The sequence below is a fragment of the Muntiacus reevesi genome, chromosome 8 (assembly GCF_963930625.1).
Source record: "Muntiacus reevesi chromosome 8, mMunRee1.1, whole genome shotgun sequence".
NCBI classification, from domain to species: Eukaryota; Metazoa; Chordata; class Mammalia; order Artiodactyla; family Cervidae; genus Muntiacus; species Muntiacus reevesi.
The window spans coordinates 79,435,120-79,442,757 of record NC_089256.1 but is presented as its reverse complement, the minus strand read 5'-3'; the positions used below and the strand labels follow the sequence as shown (position 1 = coordinate 79,442,757).

At 39.5% G+C, this 7,638-nt stretch overlaps 1 pseudogene; it reads right to left on the bottom strand.

Annotated features, from left to right (window-relative positions):
- Positions 1-1,493: 1,493 nt before the first annotated feature.
- Positions 1,494-1,769, bottom strand: LOC136173518 (thymosin beta-4-like; annotated as a pseudogene).
- Positions 1,770-7,638: the final 5,869 nt, after the last annotated feature.

The following is a 7,638-nucleotide window of genomic DNA, read 5'->3' as shown; positions in this document are numbered from 1 at the left end:
CCACGTCTACACAGGCACACCTCAGAGCTATTGTGGATTCAGTTCCAGACTAGTTTTAAAAAACAAGTATCACAATAAAGTGAGTTGCAAAGTTTTTGGTTTCTCAGGGCACAGAAAAATTTTATTTACACTACTCCATAGCTATTACCAGTTTATAATGCTGCTAAGAACTGTAGATACTTTAATTAAAAAATACTTCATTGTTAAAAATGCTGACTATCATCTAAGTCTTCAACAAGTTCCAAGTTTTTGCCAACGCAGGGTTTAAACTACTGTGAAAATTACCAAAATGTGAATCACAGACAGGAAGTCAACAAATACTACTGGAAAAATGATGCCTATAGATTTGCTTGACATAGAATTGTGATGAGCCTTTAATTTGAAGAAAGAAAAAAGGCAATATCTGTGAAGCATAATAAAGTGAAGCCAATGAAATGAAGGTATAACCATAATTTGAACAAGTAACAGTAATGATTTGTACATAAACATACACCATATTATCTTTTATATTAATTTGAAAATTAGATTGTTGAAAAATTATTATCATTTTAGAAGATGTAATAGTCCTAAAGAATTCAGAACCCAGGTATGACAAATGACAACAATGTAATTAAAATAAGTATCTAAAAAATGTACTCAGTTAATATATCTTCTGTGAATATGTTGATCCCAACACTGTACTGCTAGAGTTGGAAGAAAAAAAGATTCATGGGTTTATAAAATAAATAATTAATCAAATTAACTAAAACTAAAGGAAATGAATTTAATTACTGGCTTGCCTATATTCTTTTTTCCCTATAATATGTAAAGGATACATCAAGATAACCTATATTTATAAATCCTAGAGAAGAATTTTTTCTCTAGATGAAAGTGCAATTATAGTCTGTAAAGGAAATACTTAAACTAATTTTGGAATATTAAAATCCCTATACTCATACCATTAGAGAAAATCATTTGTACATATTTGCCAAAAGCACATTAGCAATTGAAGAAATGCCACATGTAAAAGTAAAAGCTGATAAAGCAACAACAGACTATTTGATGCAAGCACTTTTTAAAAACTGTATAATCATTGTCATTCTGAGAAATCTAAAATGGTCTAATAAAGTTCTAAAAAGTTATCTTTTTTAACGTCTGGCACTTTTGATAATGATAAATATAGGAAGATTACTTATTGACAAGATGAAAAAAAAGAATTTTTATGATGTGTATGATTTTTTTTCTGGTTTTAAAACTTTTTATTTGCGTATTAAAAAAAATTGTGCATTCCAATAATCAAAATCATTTGAACAACAACAATGGAAAAATAGCACTCTGATAAAACTGCATTTTACAGCCCGCATAATACCTAGGTCCAGCTTTTTACTCTAAATTTCACTGTTGTCCCACCCAGCTGCCTCCTTCACCAACATGCAAGTTCTTTTCCTTCCCTGCCAGCTACACAGGCAGATGGGAGAGGCAGGCGTGGGCCTACGCTGTCAGCAGCTCTCCATTCTTTGGTGTGAACAGGGGTAGCACAGTCATTTAAACTCGATCCAACCTCTTTGCATCTTACAAAATTGAACAGCTAAAAGAAGTAAAATAAGAAGACAATGCTTGTGGAATGTACAGTGCATACTGGCAGCACACGCTTCATTACAACTCACCTGCTTGCTTCTCCTGTTCAATTGTTTCTTTTGAAGGCAGTGGATTTTTCTCTTGCGTTTCTGTTTTCTTCAATCTGATTTATCAAAGTTCTCAATCTCAGCCATATCAGGTTTGTCAGACATGGTTGCAGAAGGTGTGGAGCAAACTGCCAGCGATTAAAGTCTGGTCTGCGCTGTGGCCACCCCCTAGTGCCCGATGTGGATGATTTCAACTTCTTTTTCTTTAGCTATTTTAAAGAAAGTCTTAATTTCTCTAAGGAAGTACAAGTCCCCCAAGCTTATTATTTTGGTATTTATTTGGAGTACAAATTATGAAATTTTTATTTGTATTAGTTTTGTTTCTCCAGGAAACAGTCATCAAAAAACCACTTTTCTCTTTCCTTGATAATTTTATGCATTAATATAAATGTTATGTCAGGTTATAAAGTCATTTTACATTAAACTATTTTGAGGTGTAATATAATGCACATTATGCTCAAAGAGTTTCTTATTGATAGAAATTAAAGAAAATGTGGTGTTTCATTGACATTATGTGTATCTGCTGTTTCTCTATCAGTTCCTGATATAACAAGGGAAATATAAAAAAATGGAAAACATGATAAAGTTCCTACCCTTTCATTTTGTTTTAAGCACTGATGTTAATGAGATGCATAAGGGCCAACCATTCTTCTGTGGAAAAATTCTTACTAATGCATGCAGCAAAAAAAAAAAAAAAAAAAAAAAAAAAAAAAAAAAAAAAAATCACCTAATGTCAAAATTAAAACTGCATCAATGGTAAAGTGCATCATGAATATTTGACTTGTTTTCCAAATGTTAGAACTTAAAAAGTAATTCTGATTTTGTCACCAACATAAAAGCCTTGAACAAAAGTGTAAAATTGTTTTTTATATTGCAAAGTAGAAGAAAACATTAATTGAACTAACTTGGAAAAAAAGAAAATTTGAATATCATGGATTTGTGTCTTAGAAAATGAGAGTCATCGCTTCAGTGATTCTACCAATGACATCATTCACTTAAAAAAAGATGATATTTCCGAGGTGTGGTCCCATGATGGTGGAGGAATAGGGCGGGGAGACACTTTTTACCTCATAAATTCATCAAGAAGATCATTTGAATGCTGAGCAACTTCCACAAAGCAACTTCTGAATGCTGACAGAGGACACCAGGTACCCAGAAAGACACTCCATTCTCTTTGAAAGGAGGTAGAACAAAATAGAAAAGACAAAAAAGAGAGACAAAAGAGTTAGGGATGGAGACCCATCCTGGGGAGGGAGTCGTGAAGGAGGAGAATTTTCCAAACAGTAGGAAACCCTCTCACAGGCAGGTCTGTGGGGAGTTTTGGAATCTCAAAGGGAAACAAAACCAGGAAGAAAACAATGAAACAAACCAACCAACCCACAGAAAAGGCACCTAACTGCAACTGCCAGCAGAGAAATAGCCGGGACACTCACATCCCCAACCAGCGAGTGGGGAGCTGGACAGGGAGGAGCAGACCGCATCCCCAGTCCTTAGGGTAAGGACCAGGCCAGAATGCCCTGAGGACAATCTGAGGAAGCTAACGTGAGATAGCAACCCAAACTATGGGATCACCAGAGAGGGGGAAAAAAAATGGAACTTTCCCATGAAAGGCTCTAACTCAACAAAGGATTGAGCGAATACCGAGGAAGAGCTAGCTGACTGCATACAGGCCCCTCCTCCCCTCTCTGCCAGAAGCAGAGACGCAGGTACATGACAGCCAGAGCCGGAAGGCAAGGGGCTGCTCCAATCTCGGCCCCAGAGACCGGCATCTTCGACCAAACTGTGAGCAGGCTCCCAGTTGCTAACCAAGTCTTCCTGGGATCCTGGATGATTGACATCTGCCAGGAGGGTGGCAGCCTGAGATCAGCTCCCCAGAGGAGACACACGGCACACCTGAGACAGCGCTCTCGGGGCACACCCAGGAAACCGAGTGGCCGGGCCAGGGAGGTGACTAAGATGCACGGCCCACCTGGGACAGGGCACTCACCAAGCACCTGGTCGCCTGAGCTGCTCAGACCTGGGAAGGGCCCAAAATGCACGCGCAACTGAGTCTGTGCCCTTGCAGGGTCCTCGAGAACCTGAAGCCGAGTGGCTTAGACTTGGGATGTGCATGAAATGCAGGGCCCATTTTGAAGAGTGCTGTGCAGAGCACCCTGGAGCCTGAGCAGTGTAGACCTGGAAAGCACACGCTGCTGTGGGCTGGGGCAAACCCAGTGTGGTCCATACACTCTGAGCACCGCCCGCACACACCAGCGATACCTGTTTGCAGTGTACCTCCCTCCCCACAACACAACTGAACAAGTGAGCCTAAATAAGTGGCCGTATTTGCCCCCTTGTCTTTTTATGCCAAAAAGACTTGCAAAGAGAAGCGAGAATAAACGAAGAAGAGGGAACCGCTCTGGAAGTGACAGGTGCAAAGATTTAAACCCTGTAGTTAACATTGACTAAGGATTGGAGGGGGCCTATAGACCTTGAGAACAAATGCAAGCTGAAACAAGGAACAATCTGAAACTCAACTGACCTCACACTGCCCACAAAATCTCCAGAGAAATTCCTAGATATATTTTTACTATTACCACTTTTTAATTTAAAAAAAAAAAAAAAATTAAGTTCTTTATTCCTTCTTGAATTTTCATTTTTATAACTACTTCAGTTTAGTTCAGTTCAGTCACTCAGTCATGTTCAACTCTTTGCGACCCCATGAACTGCAGCACGCCAGGCCTCCCTGTCCATCACCAACTGCCGGAATCCACCCAAATCCATGTCCATTGAGTTGGTGATGCCATCCAACCATCTCATCCTCTGCTGTCCCCTTCTCCTCCCGCTTTCAATCTTTCACAGCATCAGGGTCTTTTCTAATGAGTCAGCTCTTTGCATCAGGTAGCCGAAGTACTGGAGTTTCAGCTTCAACATCAGTCCTTCCAATGAACACCCAGAACTGATCTTTACGATGGACTGGTTGGATCTCCGTGCAATCCAAGGGACTCTCAGGAGTCTTCTCCAACACCACAGTTCAAAAGCGTCAATTCTTAAGCACTCAGCTTTCTTTATAGTCCAACTCTCACATACATACATGACCACTGGAAAAACCACAGACTTGACTAGATGGACCTTTGTTGGCAAAGTAATGTCTCTACTTTTTAATATGCTGTCTAGGTTGGTCATTGCTTTCCTTTCAAGGAGTAAGCGTCTTTTAATTTCATGGTTGCAATCACCATCTGCAGTGATTTGGGAGCCCAGAAAAATAAAGTCAGCCACTGTTTCCCCATCTATTTCCCATGAAGTGATGGGACCAGATGCCATGATCTTAGTTTTCTGAATGTTGAGCTTTAAGCCAACTTTTTCACTCTCCTCTTTCACTTCCATCAACAGGCTCTTTAGTTCTTCTTCACTTTCTGCCATAAGGGTGGTGTCATCTGCATATCTGAGGTTTTTGATATTTCTCCTGGAAATCTTGATTCCAACTTGTGCTTCCTCCAGCCCAGCGTTTCTCATGATGTACTCTGCATATAAGTTAAATAAGCAGGGTGACAATATATAGCCTTGACGTACTCCTTTTCCTATTTGGAATGAGTCTGTTGTTCCATGTCTAGTTCTAACTGTTGCTTCCTGACCTGCATACAGGTTTCTCAAGAGGCAGGGCAGGTGGTCTGGTATGCCCATCTTTTTCAGAATTTCCACAGTTTATTGTGATCAACACAGTCAAAGGCTTTGACATAGTCAATAAAGCAGAACTAGACGTTTTTCTGGAACTCTCTTGCTTTTTCGATGATCCAGTGGAATTTGGCAATTTGATCTCTGGTTCCTCTGCCCCTCTAAAACCAGCTTGCACATCTGGAAGTTCTCAGTTCATGTATTGCTGAAGCCTGGCTTGGAGAATTTTAAACCTCATTTTACTAGCATGTGAGATGAGTGCAATTGTGTGGTAGTTTGAGCATTAATAGCCTACTATTACCTTGCAAGAAAAAGGCCCTATTTTTTAAAGCAGCTTTGATATGTATTTTTTTTATAATTTTGTGATTGATTTTGCCTTATATTTTTAATATAGTATTGTTGAGAGCCTAACACCTACTCTAGATATTTAACCTTTGCTTTTTGATATTTTTCAATTTTGTATTTTTAAGAATCTAATCTTCAGTATCCATTTTCACTTAGGGGTGTAAATACTGGCCTGATTGCTCTCTCCCCTTTTGACTCTCCCTTTTTTCTCCCTGGTCACCTCTATTTCCTTCCTCCCCCTTTCTCTTCTCTACTTAACTCTGTGCTTCTCTCTGGTTGTTCCGGGCTGTGGAGAACACTTAGGAAACAGACTACTGGGTAGATTGGTCTCTCCCCTTTTGACTCTCCCTCTTCTCCTCCAGGTCACCTCTATCTCCCTCCTCCCTCTTCTCTTCTCTGTAACTCTGTGAAGCTCTCTGCATGTTCCTCACTGTGGAGAATTGTTTCACCACTAACCTAGATGTTTTATCATCTGTGCTATATAGATGGAGAAGTCTTGAGGCCACTGTAAGAATAAAACAAATCCAGAGGCAGGAGAATTAACTCTGAAACTTGAGAACATCAGAGAGCTCATGCTCCAGGGAACATTAATAGACAAGAACTCACCAAAAGCCTCCATACCTACACTGAAACCAGGCCCAAGAGCCAGCAAGTTCCAGAGGAAGACATACTATGCTAATTCTCTAGCAAAGCAGGGACACAAGCCCTGAGCATCAGAAGACAGGCTTCCCAAGGCCATATCAAACCCATAGACAACCAAAACTCACTACTGGACACTTCATTGCACTTCAGAGAGAAGAAATCCAGCTCCACCCACCAGAACACAGACACAAGCTCCCCTAACCAGGAAACCTTGACAAGCCACTAGTCCAACCCCACCCACAGAGAACAGGCTCCACAAAAAGAAGAACCACAACCTGCCAGCCTATAGAAACGGCACCCCAAACACAGCAATTTAAATAAAATGAAAAGGAAAAGGCAGAGATATATTCAGCAGGTAAAGGAACTTGATAAATGCCACCAAACCAAACAAAAGAGGAGGAGCTAGGGAGTCTACCTGAAAAAGAATTCAGAATAATGATAGTAAGGATGATCCAAAATCTTGAAAACAAAATGGAGTTACAGATAAACATATTAGAGACAAGGATTGAGAAGATGCAAGAAATGTTTAACAAGGACCTAGAAGAAACAAAGAAAAGTCAATCAATAATGCAATAACTAAAATCAAAAGTACTCTGGAGGAAACCAACAGTAGAATAAATGAGGCAGAAGATAGGGTAAGTGACATGGAATACAGAATGGTGGAAATAAATGAAGGAGAGAGGAAAAAAGAAGAAAATAATTAAAAGAAATCAGGACAATCTCAGAGAACTCTGAGACAATGTTAAATGCCCCAACATTCGAATCATAGGAATCCCATAAGAAGACAAAAAAAAAAAAAAAAAAAAAAAAAATGGGAGTGGGTATGAGAAGATACTTGAGGAGATAATAGTTCAAAACTTCCCTAAAATGGGGAAGGAAATAGCCACCCAAGTCCAAGAAACCCAGAGAGTCCCAAACAGGATAAACCCAAGGTGAAGCACCCCAAGACACATATTAAACAAATAAACAAAGATCAAACACAATATCAAACAAGAACAATATTAAAAGCAGCAGGGAAAAGCAATAAATGGCACACAAGGAGATCCCCATAAGGACAACAGCTGATCTTTCAATAGAAACTCTTCAGGCCAGAAGGGAATGGCAGGACATACTTAAAGTGATGAAGGAGAAAAACCTACAACACAGATTACTGTACCCAGCAAGGATCTCATTCAAATATGAAGGAGAAATCAAAAGCTTTATAGACAAGCAAAAGCTGAGAGAATTCAGCACCACCAAACCAGCTCTTCAACAAATGCTAAAGGATCTTCTCTAAACAGGAAACACAGAAAAGGTTTATGAAATCGAACCCAAAACAAAGTAAAAGGCAATG